Genomic DNA, 23787 nt, shown 5'->3' with positions numbered 1-23787 from the left:
TTATCCGAAGAAAGGGCAAAACCCTTAAGCGGCACGACGGACAAAAAAAAAAAAAAAAAAAAAAAAGTGAGAGTATCTTTGCGCAGTGGCGATATCGTAACCAATGAGGTGTAACCGAGGTGCGATTATTGCTATTTGAAAACTTTATACCAATAGCCCGCCTAAACGACGTGTTAAACCGTCGGCTAAGGCAATTTTTGATAACTTCTACGGAAGTAGTGACTACAATGAAATAGCAGCATATGTTTGAAAGTGTGCTTCTTGCACTCCATGAGAAGAGTATCATTTCGTAAATCTCTTTTGGAAGGAATTCTAATTATCCTAATAGAAAAGATTTGTCAGTTTCTTTCCTCAGTCGTTGCCTTTTCTAATGCCGTAGACTTAGTTAATTACAATTTAAATTAAACAGGCTGTCTATCGGTCACGAATTCAGAAAACGGTCATGAAAGTCAAGAAATTTATCTTTTGGGTCACGATTTTTGTTATTTGTACAAATATAAGTATAGACTGGAAACTTTCGTTCTATAAAACGTCAGAATTCAGTACCAAAAATGCCTTTGATCGGCTTTAGACACTACCAAATTGCAAGGAAAGCACGCTTGTATCGCATGAATGAAAATCCGGCTAAATTCGCTCTTGAGAATGTTACTAAAGTTTATTGTTTGGGAAAGAAAAGGTCACGAAATTTGATTTTGGAAATTTGGTAGACACACTATTAAATAAAGAATTGCTTATTATGTTGAAATTCGTCCGTAGTTGTGACGAACTACCTCTATGTTCGTTTCCATTTTCTTGAGTTCGTTGATAGATAGGGATCACTATCTGAGTGATGATTATTAACGAACTATAGCAATTTGTTCCATGTGAACATCTTTTCCTTCGACTTTCCATAAAGAAAACAGGAGAAGAAAGGGATTTCTGCATATATATAATTAAATGGAATAATACATGTAGTAGTCAATTATGTCTAAGGTTGTTACGACATATTCAGTGTGTTTTGTTGATCTGTTTCGTACTAGATACTGATCATTAGGGATAGTGTTACACTGCTAAAAGAACAACAATTTCTTTAGTGATAGCATTAAACAAAAGATAAAGAAATGCAGAAGGCAAACTCGCAAAGTAAGGAGGCGAAATAATCAGAATTTTAGATTGATTTATTTTTTAGTGCAGTGAATCAGGATATTGAACAGTTTCCCATTTTTGAAAGATTGAAACTGAAAGATTAGAACATACGCGAATGTTGGCTGTGCATCTGAAAAATTGTTTTGAAGTTAGGATTAGAATTACAACATTAGGCATATTCTCTGTTGTGCTAATGTCATAGACTGGTTAAAGAAACAAGTTGTTAATCGGGTTCTTCTGTTCGTGTAAATTTTTCAGTAAAGTACATAATGTTCATATCGTAGAGTAAGTGTTGCACGGATGAAGGAAAGGAAAGTCTGAAGAAACGACTCCTTCAAGATATGCCTGTGAAATGTAAAATAGAGGTTATTAAATATAGTTAACGATTGTCGGCAAATAAATTACCTTGTAAGTTATAGTGTTTCACAATATAGAGAAATATTGGAAAATGTTGAAAGGATTGACGTATGTTTTAATTTTCATTGGTTTCGGTTTTAGTATTTTAATCCAACCGAAATTCCGGAGGAACAAATGTTTTTATAATTGGTTCTAGCGACACCGAAACTCAAATCGAAGGGATGTGCATAGTCATATGAGATCAGCGCGCAATAATTTTGATTACTGTACGACTTCAAAATTTATCCGTTTAACTTTTTATGTTTACTGTTTAAAACAACTGAATTTCCGTTGCAACTCGGGAAGTTGACATTCGATGATATCCGTTATTCATTTCGAGTACATCCGAAGTTAGCTGCAGCAAGCACAGATACATAACAATTATTGTGGACTTACGTAAACTTTCAAGTACAAAAGAAAATGGTCTGTAATCGGAAGGAATTTTGAAAAAAATTCAGGAACTTGCTCTTTTATTATTATAAAGTCTGCAGAATACGGTAAGATTACCTGTCGTTTGTATCTGGCTCCAGAGAGAAGAAAAATGACCGCGTAGTAGATAGAGTTTCTCTAGTACTATTTCATCAGATTACATTTGATATCTGAATTAAATAATAAGCACTAGTGTAGTTCTGTTTCCTTAGTTTTATATGGAATAATTATCGTACTTAATGTTGTTACATGAAATACATTTTTGGTGATTCCCTGTAATAATAAAAATATCACCATCAAATTGCGAAGATTGTTTTAAAATTTTCCGTTAGGTGAAAAGAAAGCATTTCACGTTAACTAAAAAAAAAAAAAAAAACTTCCAAGGTCACGGCACGATCTTTCGTTGTCTCGAAATGAAGTATTTGTTACTCATAATGAGACGCTAGATGGCAGCAGTTAATACTTTGCCGTCGATTGGATCACTCTCGTGAGAAAAAATTGAGTGTAGTTGTTCTTTTCTTTTATATATTTTTGCATACAAACTTCTAACATACGATTTACATTCTCTAGAACATAATACTTCCACCTATGTAGGACTAGTTGAAATGTTGGGATACTCCAAGGTAGTGAGTGAGTGATCTGAAATTGGAGTGTTATCAACGTGAGTGAGAGTATCTTTGCGCAGTGGCGATATCGTAACCAATGAGGTGTAACCGAGGTGCGATTATTGCTATTTGAAAACTTTATACCAATACCCCGCCTAGACGACGTGTTAAACCGTCGGCCAAGGCAATCTTTGATAACTTCTACGAAAGTAGTGACTACAATGAAATAGCAGCATATGTTTGAAAGTGTGCTTCTTGCACTCCATGAGAAGAGTATCATTTCGTAAATCCCTTTTGGAAGGAATTCTAATTATCCTAATAGAAAAGATTTGTCAGTTTCTTTCCTCAATCGTTGCCTTTTCGAATGCCGTAGACTTAGTTAATTACAATTTAAATTAAACAGGCTGTCTACCTTTCACGAATTCAGAAAACGGTCATGAAAGTCAAGAAATTTATCTTTTGGGTCACGATTTTTGTTATTTGTAGAAATATAAGTATAGACTGGAAACTTTCGTTCTATAAAACGTCAAAATTCAGTACCAAAAATGCCTTTGATCGGCTTTAGACGCTACCAAATTGCAAGGAAAGCACGCTTGTATCGCATGAATGAAAATTCGGCTAAATTCGCTCTTGAGAATGTTACTAAATTTTATTGTTTGGGAAAGAAAAGGTCAGGAAATTTGATTTTGGAAATTTAGTAGACACACTATTAAATAAAGAATTGCTTATTATGTTGAAATTCGTCCGTAGTTGTGACGAACTACCTCTATGTTCGTTTCCATTTTCTTGAGTTCGTTGATAGATAGGGATCACTATCTGAGTGATGATTATTAACGAACTATAGCAATTTGTTCCATGGGAACATCTTTTCCTTCGACTTTCCATAAAGAAAACAGGAGATGAAAGAAATTTCTGCATATATATAATTAAATGGAATAATACATGTAGTAGTCAATTATGTCTAAGGTTGTTACGACATATTCAGTGTGTTTTGTTGATCTGTTTCGTACTAGATACTGATCATTAGGGATAGTGTTACACTGCTAAAAGAACAACAATTTCTTTAGTGATAGCATTAAACAAAAGATAAAGAAATGCAGAAGGCAAACTCGCAAAGTAAGGAGGCGAAGTAATCAGAATTTTAGATTGATTTATTTTTTAGTGCAGTGAATCAGGATATTGAACAGTTTCCCTTTTTTGAAAGATTGAAACTGAAAGATTAGAACATACGCGAATGTTGGCTGTGCGTCTGAAAAATTGTTTTGAAATTAGGATTAGAATTACAACATTAGGCATATTCTCTGTTGTGTTAATGTCATAGACTGGTTAAAGAAACAAGTTGTTATTCGGGTTCTTCTGTTCGTGTAAATTTTTCAGTAAAGTATATAATGTTGATATCGTAGAGTAAGTGTTGCACGGATGAAGGAAAGGAAAGTCTGAAGAAACGACTCCTTCAAGATATGCCTGTGAAATGTAAAATAGAGGTTATTAAATATAGTTAACGATTGTCGGCAAATAAATTACCTTGTAAGTTATAGTGTTTCACAATATAGAGAAATATTGGAAAATGTTGAAAGGATTGACGTATGTTTTAATTTTCATTGGTTTCGGTTTTAGTATTTTAATCCAACCGAAATTCCGGAGGAACAAATGTTTTTATAATTGGTTCTAACGACACCGAAACTTAAATCGAAGGGATGTGCATAGTCATATGAGATCAGCGCGCAATAATTTTGATTACTGTACGCCTTCAAAATTTATCCGTTTAACTTTTATTGTTTACTGTTTAAAACAACTGAATTTCCGTTGCAACTCGGGAAGTTGACATTCGATGATATCCGTTATTCATTTCGAATACATCCGAAGTTAGCTGCAGCAAGCATAGATACATAACAATTATTGTGGACTTACGTAAACTTTCAAGTACAAAAGGAAAATGGTCTGTAATCGGAAGGAATTTTGAAAAAAATTCAGTAACTTGCTCTTTTATTATTATAAACTCTGCACAATACGGAAAGATAATCCGTCGTTTGTATCTGGCTCCAGAGAGAAGAAAAAAGGCCGCTTAGTAGATAGAGTTTCTCTAGTACTATTTCATCAGATTACATTTGATATCTGAATTAAATAATAAGCACTAGTGTAGTTCTGTTTCCTTAGTTTTATATTGAATAATTATCCTACTTAATGTTGTTACATGAAATACATTTTTGGTGATTCCCTGTAATAATAAAAATATCACCATCAAATTGCGAAGATTGTTTTAAAATTTTCCGTTAGGTGAAAAGAAAACATTTCACGTTAACTAAAAAAACAACTTCCAAGGTTACGGCACCATCTTTCGTTGTCTCGAAATGAAGTATTTGTTACTCATAATGAAACGCTAGATGGCAGCAGTTAATACTTTGCCGTCGATTGGATCACTCTCGTGAGAAAAAATTGAGTGTAGTTGTTCTTTTCTTTTCTACATTTTTGCATACAAACTTCTAACATTCGATTTACATTCTCTAGAACATAATACTTCCACCTATGTAGGACTAGTTGAAATGTTGGGATACTCCAAGGTAGTGAGTGAGTGATCTGAAATTGGAGTGTTATCAACGTGAGTGAGAGTAAAATTCAACCACTCGAAGTCTACGTTTAATATGGGTACTTCTGCATACGCTAGAATAATACGTATCATTATGGCTTATAACTTACTTTTTCTTAACATTCGATCAGTCTTAACACACCATGTGCTCTTTACACAACTTCTTCAAGAAGAACAAATTGCAGCCTTTGCACTTAACGAAACGTACCTCGCACCACATTTGAACTGTTACTTTCCGAAATATCACTTGCTCCGACATGATGCTCCATCTGGTCCAAGAGTCTACGGAGGTGCAGCTATAGGTGTTAGCCAACGCCTTCCTTATAGAGCAGTCACGGTTCCACTTCCGCTCACACTCCACCTTCCTGAGCATAATGTCACGACTATTTATTTTCAAGGCCGCACTGTTACCTTCGCTACCATATATTTTCGACCAGGCAAACCAATCAACTACGACTTTTTTCGATACATCGTTTCTACCTTTCGGCACTACATTATCATGGCGGATCTAAACATTCATAGTCGGTCACAGAGGGACAAAACTAACTTTTTAGACTTTCTTCACACTGAAACAGTTGCTGAGTTCCATGTTCTACCGAAACCTACACGCCCCGTCAGCAATACTACTCCTGATGTTGTCATCACATCAACATCTCTTTCGCAGAGTATTCATATCGATGTGCGTGATTCAATTGGTAGAGATCATGTGCCTATCAAACTTACACTTCACTGTTCTCCTCGCTCTCACTCTAACATACCTCCTCAGAAAGTATTCTGCTACAAACGAGCCAATTGGGAACAATATCGCTCCGATCTGGACACTGCTGTTAATAACTTGCTCATACCTACTACACAATACGATCTTGATCACACAATTGCTAATCTTACTGAATCTATTCAAGAAGCAGCACACCGTTCCATTCCAACAGCAGAAGTACAATTACATAAACCAAAATTGCCTCCGCACTATTTACCTTTCATATCCGCTTCTCGTCGAGCACATCGTGAGTACCTCGCTACGGGTAATCTTAAAGCGCTTAGACTTCATCGCCAATACCTTAGAATTACGCACAAGTATATTGTTGCCTATAAGAAACGCCATTGGATTCAAACTTGCAACACACTTGCAAATGAATCACACCCCAGTAAATATTGGCGCAAATTCCATCAACTCACCGGTACAGTATCCCGCACACCATACCCCATTGTTCACAATAATCAGGCAGTGATCACTGATATGGATAAAGCGAATACGTTTGCATCATTTTTTCAAGATATTTTTACACCTCTTCCTGGTTGGCATACACCGCAGCGCCTACAAAATTCAATAAACAGACGTACAGATCCAACATCTGCTTCTCTGCGCCCATCTATCAGCCACTCTTTAGAGCCCAATAATCAACTTACCACTCCGATCCAACCAGATGATATTCGCCAAACATTGCTCCGTAAACGAAACACTGCACCAGGCTTTGATTCTGTTACCTATGTTCTCGTCAGGCAAGCATCACCTGCTTTTCTAATTTTTCTCAGCGCCATATATACTTTCATCCTGCGAACTGGATTTTTTCCAATCGACTGGAAATACTCGAAAGTTCTTCTATTTCCCAAACCTAACAAACCTTCAACTGACGTACAGTCCTATCGCCCTATCCATCTCACCAGTTGCCTTTGCAAAATATTAGAACGCATTCTAGTCCGCCGCTTGCACGCTCATCTTGCAACTCATAATCTACTTCCTATTCATCAAGCCGGTTTTCGACCCCATTTTAGTACAATGGATCAGTTATTACGACTATCTACGGCTATTTATGATCAATACAACACAGGTTTTCCTTCTTGTCTGGTAGCCTTTGATCTAGAAAAAGCTTTCGACAAAGTTTGGCACCCTGGTTTACTATACAAACTCCATAACTATTTTCTACCATCCTCTTATATCAGATTCATCCATTCTTTCTTACTAGGGCGACTAGCATATATCTCTATTAACGGAACACTTTCTCATCCGATCTTCATCCAATCTGGCGTTCCTCAAGGCTCGTCACTGTCTCCTTTATTATACCTACTGTATGTTGCCGACCTTGTGGTTCCAAACAACATCAACATATTTCAGTTTGCTGACGACACCGCCTTTTTTACGACAGCCCGCACAGTACAATCCATTAGTAAAACTATGCAAACGGCAATTGATGCATTCGTTGACTGGTGTAATGTATGGCGATTAAGTATTAATTCTACCAAAACTCAGGCTATTGTTTTCCTGCCACGTAGACGCCGTTCACGTATCTACAGGAATCCAAGTCGATTAAACCTCCAAGTAGACCATACACCTGTCGTGCCGTCAAATACTCTTACTTATCTTGGTGTCATATTTGACTCCAAACTTACTTGGACCCCACACCTCACCAAGATCATACGCCAAGCGCAAAATCGGCTCAACCTCCTCAAGCGCCTAGTTGGTACAACCTGGGGTTTAAAACCGTTAACAGTACTTCATACATATAAAGCATTTATGCGCAGTACATTAACATACGGTCACACTGCCTGGACATCTGCACCGCCCAAATTCTATCAGAAGTTGGCTATCCTAGAGCGCCATGCTCTACGCCTAGCACATCGCATCCGCTTACCGCATCCGACACGGTTACTTTACGAGCTGATTGACTTTCCACCTTTACTGCACCATCTCGAACAGCTTCGTACACGGTACGTTTGCAAGCGAATTGACCAGCAGCATCCCATGTTACTTGATATCCTACGGTACGATCGGGATCACGACGCACCCTCAGCTTACGTTGATACTCCCCTACAGCACTTCATGACTCTTTATCATTTGCAACTCGATGATGGTGTAGTGGATCCCGAAATCTTTCACATCTACGAACCACGTGAGCTTTCATCATTCATATATCCATCACACGCACCATAACCACCTATTAACGTGGGCTTCCTCTGTCTCCATCAGTTCCTGAATCGCCCCAGGAACAGAACATAACTCGCATTCGTCTGTACTAACAAATACCTTGTGATGTGGCGTTCAGAGCACTTCATTTCATCTTCATCTACTTCTCTCCATATTGCCTCCTGTACCATATTCATTCCAGTTTTGCACTCGTCTTAACTCCGCACTACATGGTAATAAACTTATTTTCTACAATATTGCTGTCTCATGCTTATAGTTTGCTTGTACTTCATTAGATGTTATTGTCACCCTTCCATCTCCTCTCTGTTTATATGTATTTACTAAATAAATAAATATTATATACTTGTGCACCTCTTAGACCGACCACATTAAATTGCAAACTACATTTTATATAAAGCACTTATCCGAAGAAAGGGCAAAACCCTTAAGCGGCACGACGGACAAAAAAAAAAAAAAAAAGTGAGAGTATCTTTGCGCAGTGGCGATATCGTAACCAATGAGGTGTAACCGAGGTGCGATTATTGCTATTTGAAAACTTTATACCAATAGCCCGCCTAAACGACGTGTTAAACCGTCGGCTAAGGCAATTTTTGATAACTTCTACGGAAGTAGTGACTACAATGAAATAGCAGCATATGTTTGAAAGTGTGCTTCTTGCACTCCATGAGAAGAGTATCATTTCGTAAATCTCTTTTGGAAGGAATTCTAATTATCCTAATAGAAAAGATTTGTCAGTTTCTTTCCTCAGTCGTTGCCTTTTCTAATGCCGTAGACTTAGTTAATTACAATTTAAATTAAACAGGCTGTCTATCGGTCACGAATTCAGAAAACGGTCATGAAAGTCAAGAAATTTATCTTTTGGGTCACGATTTTTGTTATTTGTACAAATATAAGTATAGACTGGAAACTTTCGTTCTATAAAACGTCAAAATTCAGTACCAAAAATGCCTTTGATCGGCTTTAGACACTACCAAATTGCAAGGAAAGCACGCTTGTATCGCATGAATGAAAATCCGGCTAAATTCGCTCTTGAGAATGTTACTAAAGTTTATTGTTTGGGAAAGAAAAGGTCACGAAATTTGATTTTGGAAATTTGGTAGACACACTATTAAATAAAGAATTGCTTATTATGTTGAAATTCGTCCGTAGTTGTGACGAACTACCTCTATGTTCGTTTCCATTTTCTTGAGTTCGTTGATAGATAGGGATCACTATCTGAGTGATGATTATTAACGAACTATAGCAATTTGTTCCATGGGAACATCTTTTCCTTCGACTTTCCATAAAGAAAACAGGAGATGAAAGGGATTTCTGCATATATATAATTAAATGGAATAATACATGTAGTAATCAATTATGTCTAAGGTTGTTACGACATATTCAGTGTGTTTTGTTGATCTGTTTCGTACTAGATACTGATCATTAGGGATAGTGTTACACTGCTAAAAGAACAACAATTTCTTTAGTGATAGCATTAAACAAAAGATAAAGAAATGCAGAAGGCAAACTCACAAATTAAGGAGGCGAAGTAATCAGAATTTTAGATTGATTTATTTTTTAGTGCAGTGAATCAGGATATTGAACAGTTTCCCATTTTTGAAAGATTGAAAGTGAAAGATTAGAACATACGCGAATGTTGGCTGTGCATCTGAAAAATTGTTTTGAAGTTAGGATTAGAATTACAACATTAGGCATATTCTCTGTTGTGCTAATGTCATAGACTGGTTAAAGAAACAAGTTGTTATTCGGGTTCTTCTGTTCGTGTAAATTTTTCAGTAAAGTATATAATGTTGATATCGTAGAGTAAGTGTTGCACGGATGAAGGAAAGGAAAGTCTGAAGAAACGACTCCTTCAAGATATGCCTGTGAAATGTAAAATAGAGGTTATTAAATATAGTTAACGATTGTCGGCAAATAAATTACCTTGTAAGTTATAGTGTTTCACAATATAGAGAAATATTGGAAAATGTTGAAAGGATTGACGTATGTTTTAATTTCCATTGGTTTCGGTTTTAGTATTTTAATCCAACCGAAATTCCGGAGGAACAAATGTTTTTATAATTGGTTCTAACGACACCGAAACTTAAATCGAAGGGATGTGCATAGTCATATGAGATCAGCGCGCAATAATTTTGATTACTGTACGCCTTCAAAATTTATCCGTTTAACTTTTAATGTTTACTGTTTAAAACAACTGAATTTCCGTTGCAACTCGGGAAGTTGACATTCGATGATATCCGTTATTCATTGCGAGTACATCCGAAGTTAGCTGCAGCAAGCACAGATACATAACAATTATTGTGGACCTACGTAAACTTTCAAGTACAAAAGGAAAATGGTCTGTAATCGGAAGGAATTTTGAAAAAAATTCAGGAACTTGCTCTTTTATTATTATAAACTCTGCAGAATACGGAAAGATAATCCATCGTTTGTATCTGGCTCCAGAGAGAAGAAAAAAGGCCGCTTAGTAGATAGAGTTTCTCTAGTACTATTTCATCAGATTACATTTGATATCTGAATTAAATAATAAACACTAGTGTAGTTCTGTTTCCTAAGTTTTATATTGAATAATTATCGTACGTAATGTTGTTACATGAAATACATTTTTGGTGATTCCCTGTAATAATAAAAATTTCAACATCAATTTGCGAAGATTTTTTTAAAATTTCCTGTTAGGTGAAAAGAAAACATTTCACGTTAACTAACTAAAAAAAAAAAAAAAAACTTTCAAGGTCACGACACAATGAAATGAAGTATTTGTTACTCATAATGAGACGCTAGATGGCAGCAGTTAATACTTTGCCGTCGATTGGATCACTCTCGTGAGAAAAAATTGAGTGTAGTTGTTCTTTTCTTTTCTACATTTTTGCATACAAACTTCTAACATACGATTTACATTCTCTAGAACATAATACTTCCACCTATGTAGGACTAGTTGAAATGTTGGGATACTCCAAGGTAGTGAGTGAGTGATCTGAAATTGGAGTGTTATCAACGTGAGTGAGAGTATCTTTGCGCAGTGGCGATATCGTAACCAATGAGGTGTAACCGAGGTGCGATTATTGCTATTTGAAAACTTTATACCAATACCCCGCCTAGACGACGTGTTAAACCGTCGGCTAAGGCAATTTTTGATAACTTCTACGGAAGTAGTGACTACAATGAAATAGCAGCATATGTTTGAAAGTGTGCTTCTTGCACTCCATGAGAAGAGTATCATTTCGTAAATCCCTTTTGGACGGAATTCTAATTATCCTAATAGGAAAGATTTGTCAGTTTCTTTCTTCAGTCGTTGCCTTTTCTAATGCCGTAGACTTAGTTAATTACAATTTAAATTAAACAGGCTGTCTACCTTTCACGAATTCAGAAAACGGTCATGAAAGTCAAGGAATTTATCTTTTGGGTCACGATTTTTGTTATTTGTACAAATATAAGTATAGACTGGAAACTTTCGTTCTATAAAACGTCAAAATTCAGTACCAAAAATGCCTTTGATCGGCTTTAGACGCTACCAAATTGCAAGGAAAGCACGCTTGTATCGCATGAATGAAAATTCGGCTAAATTCGCTCTTGAGAATGTTACTAAATTTTATTGTTTGGGAAAGAAAAGGTCAGGAAATTTGATTTTGGAAATTTAGTAGACACACTATTAAATAAAGAATTGCTTATTATGTTGAAATTCGTCCGTAGTTGTGACGAACTACCTCTATGTTCGTTTCCATTTTCTTGAGTTCGTTGATAGATAGGGATCACTATCTGAGTGATGATTATTAACGAACTATAGCAATTTGTTCCATGGGAACATCTTTTCCTTCGACTTTCCATAAAGAAAACAGGAGATGAAAGGGATTTCTGCATATATATAATTAAATGGAATAATACATGTAGTAATCAATTATGTCTAAGGTTGTTACGACATATTCAGTGTGTTTTGTTGATCTGTTTCGTACTAGATACTGATCATTAGGGATAGTGTTACACTGCTAAAAGAACAACAATTTCTTTAGTGATAGCATTAAACAAAAGATAAAGAAATGCAGAAGGCAAACTCACAAAGTAAGGAGGCGAAGTAATCAGAATTTTAGATTGATTTATTTTTTAGTGCAGTGAATCAGGATATTGAACAGTTTCCCATTTTTGAAAGATTGAAAGTGAAAGATTAGAACATACGCGAATGTTGGCTGTGCATCTGAAAAATTGTTTTGAAGTTAGGATTAGAATTACAACATTAGGCATATTCTCTGTTGTGCTAATGTCATAGACTGGTTAAAGAAACAAGTTGTTATTCGGGTTCTTCTGTTCGTGTAAATTTTTCAGTAAAGTATATAATGTTGATATCGTAGAGTAAGTGTTGCACGGATGAAGGAAAGGAAAGTCTGAAGAAACGACTCCTTCAAGATATGCCTGTGAAATGTAAAATAGAGGTTATTAAATATAGTTAACGATTGTCGGCAAATAAATTACCTTGTAAGTTATAGTGTTTCACAATATAGAGAAATATTGGAAAATGTTGAAAGGATTGACGTATGTTTTAATTTCCATTGGTTTCGGTTTTAGTATTTTAATCCAACCGAAATTCCGGAGGAACAAATGTTTTTATAATTGGTTCTAACGACACCGAAACTTAAATCGAAGGGATGTGCATAGTCATATGAGATCAGCGCGCAATAATTTTGATTACTGTACGCCTTCAAAATTTATCCGTTTAACTTTTAATGTTTACTGTTTAAAACAACTGAATTTCCGTTGCAACTCGGGAAGTTGACATTCGATGATATCCGTTATTCATTGCGAGTACATCCGAAGTTAGCTGCAGCAAGCACAGATACATAACAATTATTGTGGACCTACGTAAACTTTCAAGTACCAAAGGAAAATGGTCTGTAATCGGAAGGAATTTTGAAAAAAATTCAGTAACTTGCTCTTTTATTATTATAAACTCTGCAGAATACGGAAAGATAATCCATCGTTTGTATCTGGCTCCAGAGAGAAGAAAAAAGGCCGCTTAGTAGATAGAGTTTCTCTAGTACTATTTCATCAGATTACATTTGATATCTGAATTAAATAATAAGCACTAGTGTAGTTCTGTTTCCTTAGTTTTATATTGAATAATTATCCTACTTAATGTTGTTACATGAAATACATTTTTGGTGATTCCCTGTAATAATAAAAATATCACCATCAAATTGCGAAGATTGTTTTAAAATTTTCCGTTAGGTGAAAAGAAAACATTTCACGTTAACTAAAAAAACAACTTCCAAGGTTACGGCACCATCTTTCGTTGTCTCGAAATGAAGTATTTGTTACTCATAATGAAACGCTAGATGGCAGCAGTTAATACTTTGCCGTCGATTGGATCACTCTCGTGAGAAAAAATTGAGTGTAGTTGTTCTTTTCTTTTCTACATTTTTGCATACAAACTTCTAACATTCGATTTACATTCTCTAGAACATAATACTTCCACCTATGTAGGACTAGTTGAAATGTTGGGATACTCCAAGGTAGTGAGTGAGTGATCTGAAATTGGAGTGTTATCAACGTGAGTGAGAGTAAAATTCAACCACTCGAAGTCTACGTTTAATATGGGTACTTCTGCATACGCTAGAATAATACGTATCATTATGGCTTATAACTTACTTTTTCTTAACATTCGATCAGTCTTAACACACCATGTGCTCTTTACACAACTTCTTCAAGAAGAACAAATTGCAGCCTTTGCACTTAACGAAACGTACCTCGCACCACATTTGAACTGTTACTTTCCGAAATATCACTTGCTCCGACATGATGCTCCATCTGGTCCTAGAGTCTACGGAGGTGCAGCTATAGGTGTTAGCCAACGCCTTCCTTATAGAGCAGTCACGGTTCCACTTCCGCTCACACTCCACCTTCCTGAGCATAATGTCACGACTATTTATTTTCAAGGCCGCACTGTTACCTTCGCTACCATATATTTTCGACCAGGCAAACCAATCAACTACGACTTTTTTCGATACATCGTTTCTACCTTTCGGCACTACATTATCATGGCGGATCTAAACATTCATAGTCGGTCACAGAGGGACAAAACTAACTTTTTAGACTTTCTTCACACTGAAACAGTTGCTGAGTTCCATGTTCTACCGAAACCTACACGCCCCGTCAGCAATACTACTCCTGATGTTGTCATCACATCAACATCTCTTTCGCAGAGTATTCATATCGATGTGCGTGATTCAATTGGTAGAGATCATGTGCCTATCAAACTTACACTTCACTGTTCTCCTCGCTCTCACTCTAACATACCTCCTCAGAAAGTATTCTGCTACAAACGAGCCAATTGGGAACAATATCGCTCCGATCTGGACACTGCTGTTAATAACTTGCTCATACCTACTACACAATACGATCTTGATCACACAATTGCTAATCTTACTGAATCTATTCAAGAAGCAGCACACCGTTCCATTCCAACAGCAGAAGTACAATTACATAAACCAAAATTGCCTCCGCACTATTTACCTTTCATATCCGCTTCTCGTCGAGCACATCGTGAGTACCTCGCTACGGGTAATCTTAAAGCGCTTAGACTTCATCGCCAATACCTTAGAATTACGCACAAGTATATTGTTGCCTATAAGAAACGCCATTGGATTCAAACTTGCAACACACTTGCAAATGAATCACACCCCAGTAAATATTGGCGCAAATTCCATCAACTCACCGGTACAGTATCCCGCACACCATACCCCATTGTTCACAATAATCAGGCAGTGATCACTGATATGGATAAAGCGAATACGTTTGCATCATTTTTTCAAGATATTTTTACACCTCTTCCTGGTTGGCATACACCGCAGCGCCTACAAAATTCAATAAACAGACGTACAGATCCAACATCTGCTTCTCTGCGCCCATCTATCAGCCACTCTTTAGAGCCCAATAATCAACTTACCACTCCGATCCAACCAGATGATATTCGCCAAACATTGCTCCGTAAACGAAACACTGCACCAGGCTTTGATTCTGTTACCTATGTTCTCGTCAGGCAAGCATCACCTGCTTTTCTAATTTTTCTCAGCGCCATATATACTTTCATCCTGCGAACTGGATTTTTTCCAATCGACTGGAAATACTCGAAAGTTCTTCTATTTCCCAAACCTAACAAACCTTCAACTGACGTACAGTCCTATCGCCCTATCCATCTCACCAGTTGCCTTTGCAAAATATTAGAACGCATTCTAGTCCGCCGCTTGCACGCTCATCTTGCAACTCATAATCTACTTCCTATTCATCAAGCCGGTTTTCGACCCCATTTTAGTACAATGGATCAGTTATTACGACTATCTACGGCTATTTATGATCAATACAACACAGGTTTTCCTTCTTGTCTGGTAGCCTTTGATCTAGAAAAAGCTTTCGACAAAGTTTGGCACCCTGGTTTACTATACAAACTCCATAACTATTTTCTACCATCCTCTTATATCAGATTCATCCATTCTTTCTTACTAGGGCGACTAGCATATATCTCTATTAACGGAACACTTTCTCATCCGATCTTCATCCAATCTGGCGTTCCTCAAGGCTCGTCACTGTCTCCTTTATTATACCTACTGTATGTTGCCGACCTTGTGGTTCCAAACAACATCAACATATTTCAGTTTGCTGACGACACCGCCTTTTTTACGACAGCCCGCACAGTACAATCCATTAGTAAAACTATGCAAACGGCAATTGATGCATTCGTTGACTGGTGTAATGTATGGCGATTAAGTATTAATTCTACCAAAACTCAGGCTATTGTTTTCCTGCCACGTAGACGCCGTTCACGTATCTACAGGAATCCAAGTCGATTAAACCTCCAAGTAGACCATACACCTGTCGTGCCGTCAAATACTCTTACTTATCTTGGTGTCATATTTGACTCCAAACTTACTTGGACCCCACACCTCACCAAGATCATACGCCAAGCGCAAAATCGGCTCAACCTCCTCAAGCGCCTAGTTGGTACAACCTGGGGTTTAAAACCGTTAACAGTACTTCATACATATAAAGCATTTATGCGCAGTACATTAACATACGGTCACACTGCCTGGACATCTGCACCGCCCAAATTCTATCAGAAGTTGGCTATCCTAGAGCGCCATGCTCTACGCCTAGCACATCGCATCCGCTTACCGCATCCGACACGGTTACTTTACGAGCTGATTGACTTTCCACCTTTACTGCACCATCTCGAACAGCTTCGTACACGGTACGTTTGCAAGCGAATTGACCAGCAGCATCCCATGTTACTTGATATCCTACGGTACGATCGGGATCACGACGCACCCTCAGCTTACGTTGATACTCCCCTACAGCACTTCATGACTCTTTATCATTTGCAACTCGATGATGGTGTAGTGGATCCCGAAATCTTTCACATCTACGAACCACGTGAGCTTTCATCATTCATATATCCATCACACGCACCATAACCACCTATTAACGTGGGCTTCCTCTGTCTCCATCAGTTCCTGAATCGCCCCAGGAACAGAACATAACTCGCATTCGTCTGTACTAACAAATACCTTGTGATGTGGCGTTCAGAGCACTTCATTTCATCTTCATCTACTTCTCTCCATATTGCCTCCTGTACCATATTCATTCCAGTTTTGCACTCGTCTTAACTCCGCACTACATGGTAATAAACTTATTTTCTACAATATTGCTGTCTCATGCTTATAGTTTGCTTGTACTTCATTAGATGTTATTGTCACCCTTCCATCTCCTCTCTGTTTATATGTATTTACTAAATAAATAAATATTATATACTTGTGCACCTCTTAGACCGACCACATTAAATTGCAAACTACATTTTATATAAAGCACTTATCCGAAGAAAGGGCAAAACCCTTAAGCGGCACGACGGACAAAAAAAAAAAAAAAAAAAAAAAAGTGAGAGTATCTTTGCGCAGTGGCGATATCGTAACCAATGAGGTGTAACCGAGGTGCGATTATTGCTATTTGAAAACTTTATACCAATAGCCCGCCTAAACGACGTGTTAAACCGTCGGCTAAGGCAATTTTTGATAACTTCTACGGAAGTAGTGACTACAATGAAATAGCAGCATATGTTTGAAAGTGTGCTTCTTGCACTCCATGAGAAGAGTATCATTTCGTAAATCTCTTTTGGAAGGAATTCTAATTATCCTAATAGAAAAGATTTGTCAGTTTCTTTCCTCAGTCGTTGCCTTTTCTAATGCCGTAGACTTAGTTAATTACAATTTAAATTAAACAGGCTGTCTATCGGTCACGAATTCAGAAAACGGTCATGAAAGTCAAGAAATTTATCTTTTGGGTCACGATTTTTGTTATTTGTACAAATATAAGTATAGACTGGAAACTTTCGTTCTATAAAACGTCAAAATTCAGTACCAAAAATGCCTTTGATCGGCTTTAGACACTACCAAATTGCAAGGAAAGCACGCTTGTATCGCATGAATGAAAATCCGGCTAAATTCGCTCTTGAGAATGTTACTAAAGTTTATTGTTTGGGAAAGAAAAGGTCACGAAATTTGATTTTGGAAATTTGGTAGACACACTATTAAATAAAGAATTGCTTATTATGTTGAAATTCGTCCGTAGTTGTGACGAACTACCTCTATGTTCGTTTCCATTTTCTTGAGTTCGTTGATAGATAGGGATCACTATCTGAGTGATGATTAACGAACTATAGCAATTTGTTCCATGGGAACATCTTTTCCTTCGACTTTCCATAAAGAAAACAGGAGATGAAAGGGATTTCTGCATATATATAATTAAATGGAATAATACATGTAGTAATCAATTATGTCTAAGGTTGTTACGACATATTCAGTGTGTTTTGTTGATCTGTTTCGTACTAGATACTGATCATTAGGGATAGTGTTACACTGCTAAAAGAACAACAATTTCTTTAGTGATAGCATTAAACAAAAGATAAAGAAATGCAGAAGGCAAACTCACAAAGTAAGGAGGCGAAGTAATCAGAATTTTAGATTGATTTATTTTTTAGTGCAGTGAATCAGGATATTGAACAGTTTCCCATTTTTGAAAGATTGAAAGTGAAAGATTAGAACATACGCGAATGTTGGCTGTGCATCTGAAAAATTGTTTTGAAGTTAGGATTAGAATTACAACATTAGGCATATTCTCTGTTGTGCTAATGTCATAGACTGGTTAAAGAAACAAGTTGTTATTCGGGTTCTTCTGTTCGTGTAAATTTTTCAGTAAAGTATATAATGTTGATATCGTAGAGTAAGTGTTGCACGGATGAAGGAAAGGAAAGTCTGAAGAAACGACTCCTTCAAGATATGCCTGTGAAATGTAAAATAGAGGTTATTAAATATAGTTAACGATTGTCGGCAAATAAATTACCTTGTAAGTTATAGTGTTTCACAATATAGAGAAATATTGGAAAATGTTGAAAGGATTGACGTATGTTTTAATTTCCATTGGTTTCGGTTTTAGTATTTTAATCCAACCGAAATTCCGGAGGAACAAATGTTTTTATAATTGGTTCTAACGACACCGAAACTTAAATCGAAGGGATGTGCATAGTCATATGAGATCAGCGCGCAATAATTTTGATTACTGTACGCCTTCAAAATTTATCCGTTTAACTTTTAATGTTTACTGTTTAAAACAACTGAATTTCCGTTGCAACTCGGGAAGTTGACATTCGATGATATCCGTTATTCATTGCGAGTACATCCGAAGTTAGCTGCAGCAAGCACAGATACATAACAATTATTGTGGACCTACGTAAACTTTCAAGTACAAAAGGAAAATGGTCTGTAATCGGAAGGAATTTTGAAAAAAATTCAGGAACTTGCTCTTTTATTATTATAAACTCTGCAGAATACGGAAAGATAATCCATCGTTTGTATCTGGCTCCAGAGAGAAGAAAAAAGGCCGCTTAGTAGATAGAGTTTCTCTAGTACTATTTCATCAGATTACATTTGATATCTGAATTAAATAATAAACACTAGTGTAGTTCTGTTTCCTAAGTTTTATATTGAATAATTATCGTACGTAATGTTGTTACATGAAATACATTTTTGGTGATTCCCTGTAATAATAAAAATTTCAACATCAATTTGCGAAGATTTTTTTAAAATTTCCTGTTAGGTGAAAAGAAAACATTTCACGTTAACTAACTAAAAAAAAAAAAAAAAAACTTTCAAGGTCACGACACAATGAAATGAAGTATTTGTTACTCATAATGAGACGCTAGATGGCAGCAGTTAATACTTTGCCGTCGATTGGATCACTCTCGTGAGAAAAAATTGAGTGTAGTTGTTCTTTTCTTTTCTACATTTTTGCATACAAACTTCTAACATACGATTTACATTCTCTAGAACATAATACTTCCACCTATGTAGGACTAGTTGAAATGTTGGGATACTCCAAGGTAGTGAGTGAGTGATCTGAAATTGGAGTGTTATCAACGTGAGTGAGAGTATCTTTGCGCAGTGGCGATATCGTAACCAATGAGGTGTAACCGAGGTGCGATTATTGCTATTTGAAAACTTTATACCAATACCCCGCCTAGACGACGTGTTAAACCGTCGGCTAAGGCAATTTTTGATAACTTCTACGGAAGTAGTGACTACAATGAAATAGCAGCATATGTTTGAAAGTGTGCTTCTTGCACTCCATGAGAAGAGTATCATTTCGTAAATCCCTTTTGGACGGAATTCTAATTATCCTAATAGGAAAGATTTGTCAGTTTCTTTCTTCAGTCGTTGCCTTTTCTAATGCCGTAGACTTAGTTAATTACAATTTAAATTAAACAGGCTGTCTACCTTTCACGAATTCAGAAAACGGTCATGAAAGTCAAGGAATTTATCTTTTGGGTCACGATTTTTGTTATTTGTACAAATATAAGTATAGACTGGAAACTTTCGTTCTATAAAACGTCAAAATTCAGTACCAAAAATGCCTTTGATCGGCTTTAGACGCTACCAAATTGCAAGGAAAGCACGCTTGTATCGCATGAATGAAAATTCGGCTAAATTCGCTCTTGAGAATGTTACTAAATTTTATTGTTTGGGAAAGAAAAGGTCAGGAAATTTGATTTTGGAAATTTAGTAGACACACTATTAAATAAAGAATTGCTTATTATGTTGAAATTCGTCCGTAGTTGTGACGAACTACCTCTATGTTCGTTTCCATTTTCTTGAGTTCGTTGATAGATAGGGATCACTATCTGAGTGATGATTATTAACGAACTATAGCAATTTGTTCCATGGGAACATCTTTTCCTTCGACTTTCCATAAAGAAAACAGGAGATGAAAGGGATTTCTGCATATATATAATTAAATGGAATAATACATGTAGTAATCAATTATGTCTAAGGTTGTTACGACATATTCAGTGTGTTTTGTTGATCTGTTTCGTACTAGATACTGATCATTAGGGATAGTGTTACACTGCTAAAAGAACAACAATTTCTTTAGTGATAGCATTAAACAAAAGATAAAGAAATGCAGAAGGCAAACTCACAAAGTAAGGAGGCGAAGTAATCAGAATTTTAGATTGATTTATTTTTTAGTGCAGTGAATCAGGATATTGAACAGTTTCCCATTTTTGAAAGATTGAAAGTGAAAGATTAGAACATACGCGAATGTTGGCTGTGCATCTGAAAAATTGTTTTGAAGTTAGGATTAGAATTACAACATTAGGCATATTCTCTGTTGTGCTAATGTCATAGACTGGTTAAAGAAACAAGTTGTTATTCGGGTTCTTCTGTTCGTGTAAATTTTTCAGTAAAGTATATAATGTTGATATCGTAGAGTAAGTGTTGCACGGATGAAGGAAAGGAAAGTCTGAAGAAACGACTCCTTCAAGATATGCCTGTGAAATGTAAAATAGAGGTTATTAAATATAGTTAACGATTGTCGGCAAATAAATTACCTTGTAAGTTATAGTGTTTCACAATATAGAGAAATATTGGAAAATGTTGAAAGGATTGACGTATGTTTTAATTTCCATTGGTTTCGGTTTTAGTATTTTAATCCAACCGAAATTCCGGAGGAACAAATGTTTTTATAATTGGTTCTAACGACACCGAAACTTAAATCGAAGGGATGTGCATAGTCATATGAGATCAGCGCGCAATAATTTTGATTACTGTACGCCTTCAAAATTTATCCGTTTAACTTTTAATGTTTACTGTTTAAAACAACTGAATTTCCGTTGCAACTCGGGAAGTTGACATTCGATGATATCCGTTATTCATTGCGAGTACATCCGAAGTTAGCTGCAGCAAGCACAGATACATAACAATTATTGTGGACCTACGTAAACTTTCAAGTACCAAAGGAAAATGGTCTGTAATCGGAAGGAATTTTGAAAAAAATTCAGTAACTTGCTCTTTTATTATTATAAACTCTGCAGAATACGGAAAGATAATCCATCGTTTGTATCTGGCTCCAGAGAGAAGAAAAAAGGCCGCTTAGTAGATAGAGTTTCTCTAGTACTATTTCATCAGATTACATTTGATATCTGAATTAAATAATAAGCACTAGTGTAGTTCTGTTTCCTTAGTTTTATATTGAATAATTATCCTACTTAATGTTGTTACATGAAATACATTTTTGGTGATTCCCTGTAATAATAAAAATATCACCATCAAATTGCGAAGATTGTTTTAAAATTTTCCGTTAGGTGAAAAGAAAACATTTCACGTTAACTAAAAAAACAACTTCCAAGGTTACGGCACCATCTTTCGTTGTCTCGAAATGAAGTATTTGTTACTCATAATGAAACGCTAGATGGCAGCAGTTAATACTTTGCCGTCGATTGGATCACTCTCGTGAGAAAAAATTGAGTGTAGTTGTTCTTTTCTTTTCTACATTTTTGCATACAAACTTCTAACATTCGATTTACATTCTCTAGAACATAATACTTCCACCTATGTAGGACTAGTTGAAATGTTGGGATACTCCAAGGTAGTGAGTGAGTGATCTGAAATTGGAGTGTTATCAACGTGAGTGAGAGTAAAATTCAACCACTCGAAGTCTACGTTTAATATGGGTACTTCTGCATACGCTAGAATAATACGTATCATTATGGCTTATAACTTACTTTTTCTTAACATTCGATCAGTCTTAACACACCATGTGCTCTTTACACAACTTCTTCAAGAAGAACAAATTGCAGCCTTTGCACTTAACGAAACGTACCTCGCACCACATTTGAACTGTTACTTTCCGAAATATCACTTGCTCCGACATGATGCTCCATCTGGTCCTAGAGTCTACGGAGGTGCAGCTATAGGTGTTAGCCAACGCCTTCCTTATAGAGCAGTCACGGTTCCACTTCCGCTCACACTCCACCTTCCTGAGCATAATGTCACGACTATTTATTTTCAAGGCCGCACTGTTACCTTCGCTACCATATATTTTCGACCAGGCAAACCAATCAACTACGACTTTTTTCGATACATCGTTTCTACCTTTCGGCACTACATTATCATGGCGGATCTAAACATTCATAGTCGGTCACAGAGGGACAAAACTAACTTTTTAGACTTTCTTCACACTGAAACAGTTGCTGAGTTCCATGTTCTACCGAAACCTACACGCCCCGTCAGCAATACTACTCCTGATGTTGTCATCACATCAACATCTCTTTCGCAGAGTATTCATATCGATGTGCGTGATTCAATTGGTAGAGATCATGTGCCTATCAAACTTACACTTCACTGTTCTCCTCGCTCTCACTCTAACATACCTCCTCAGAAAGTATTCTGCTACAAACGAGCCAATTGGGAACAATATCGCTCCGATCTGGACACTGCTGTTAATAACTTGCTCATACCTACTACACAATACGATCTTGATCACACAATTGCTAATCTTACTGAATCTATTCAAGAAGCAGCACACCGTTCCATTCCAACAGCAGAAGTACAATTACATAAACCAAAATTGCCTCCGCACTATTTACCTTTCATATCCGCTTCTCGTCGAGCACATCGTGAGTACCTCGCTACGGGTAATCTTAAAGCGCTTAGACTTCATCGCCAATACCTTAGAATTACGCACAAGTATATTGTTGCCTATAAGAAACGCCATTGGATTCAAACTTGCAACACACTTGCAAATGAATCACACCCCAGTAAATATTGGCGCAAATTCCATCAACTCACCGGTACAGTATCCCGCACACCATACCCCATTGTTCACAATAATCAGGCAGTGATCACTGATATGGATAAAGCGAATACGTTTGCATCATTTTTTCAAGATATTTTTACACCTCTTCCTGGTTGGCATACACCGCAGCGCCTACAAAATTCAATAAACAGACGTACAGATCCAACATCTGCTTCTCTGCGCCCATCTATCAGCCACTCTTTAGAGCCCAATAATCAACTTACCACTCCGATCCAACCAGATGATATTCGCCAAACATTGCTCCGTAAACGAAACACTGCACCAGGCTTTGATTCTGTTACCTATGTTCTCGTCAGGCAAGCATCACCTGCTTTTCTAATTTTTCTCAGCGCCATATATACTTTCATCCTGCGAACTGGATTTTTTCCAATCGACTGGAAATACTCGAAAGTTCTTCTATTTCCCAAACCTAACAAACCTTCAACTGACGTACAGTCCTATCGCCCTATCCATCTCACCAGTTGCCTTTGCAAAATATTAGAACGCATTCTAGTCCGCCGCTTGCACGCTCATCTTGCAACTCATAATCTACTTCC

At 36.7% G+C, this 23787-nt stretch overlaps 1 protein-coding gene and 6 non-coding genes across 7 annotated transcripts in view; all 7 read left to right on the top strand.

The window, feature by feature from the left end:
* The window catches only part of spel1 (DNA mismatch repair protein spel1), a 275109-nt gene that overhangs the window by 130899 nt on the left and 120423 nt on the right, over positions 1 to 23787 (top strand). The gene's annotated exons all lie outside the window — the stretch shown is intronic.
* Positions 75 to 216, top strand: LOC145668757 (U4 spliceosomal RNA). Its single transcript, XR_014128091.1, has one exon. It is a non-coding gene; the product is annotated as a U4 spliceosomal RNA (small nuclear RNA).
* On the top strand, positions 2624 to 2765 carry LOC145668832 (U4 spliceosomal RNA). The gene has a single exon (XR_014128105.1). It is a non-coding gene; the product is annotated as a U4 spliceosomal RNA (small nuclear RNA).
* LOC145668752 (U4 spliceosomal RNA) lies at positions 8533 to 8674 on the top strand. Its single transcript, XR_014128089.1, has one exon. It is a non-coding gene; the product is annotated as a U4 spliceosomal RNA (small nuclear RNA).
* On the top strand, positions 11074 to 11215 carry LOC145668735 (U4 spliceosomal RNA). Its single transcript, XR_014128085.1, has one exon. It is a non-coding gene; the product is annotated as a U4 spliceosomal RNA (small nuclear RNA).
* Positions 16990 to 17131, top strand: LOC145668749 (U4 spliceosomal RNA). The gene has a single exon (XR_014128088.1). It is a non-coding gene; the product is annotated as a U4 spliceosomal RNA (small nuclear RNA).
* On the top strand, positions 19529 to 19670 carry LOC145668729 (U4 spliceosomal RNA). The gene has a single exon (XR_014128084.1). It is a non-coding gene; the product is annotated as a U4 spliceosomal RNA (small nuclear RNA).

The sequence above is a fragment of the Thermobia domestica genome, chromosome 1, assembly GCF_964235325.1.
Source record: "Thermobia domestica chromosome 1, izTheDome1.hap1.1, whole genome shotgun sequence".
NCBI lineage: Eukaryota > Metazoa > Arthropoda > Insecta > Zygentoma > Lepismatidae > Thermobia > Thermobia domestica.
Note: the sequence above shows the minus strand (reverse complement) of the source record. Positions and strands in the feature narration are given on the sequence as shown.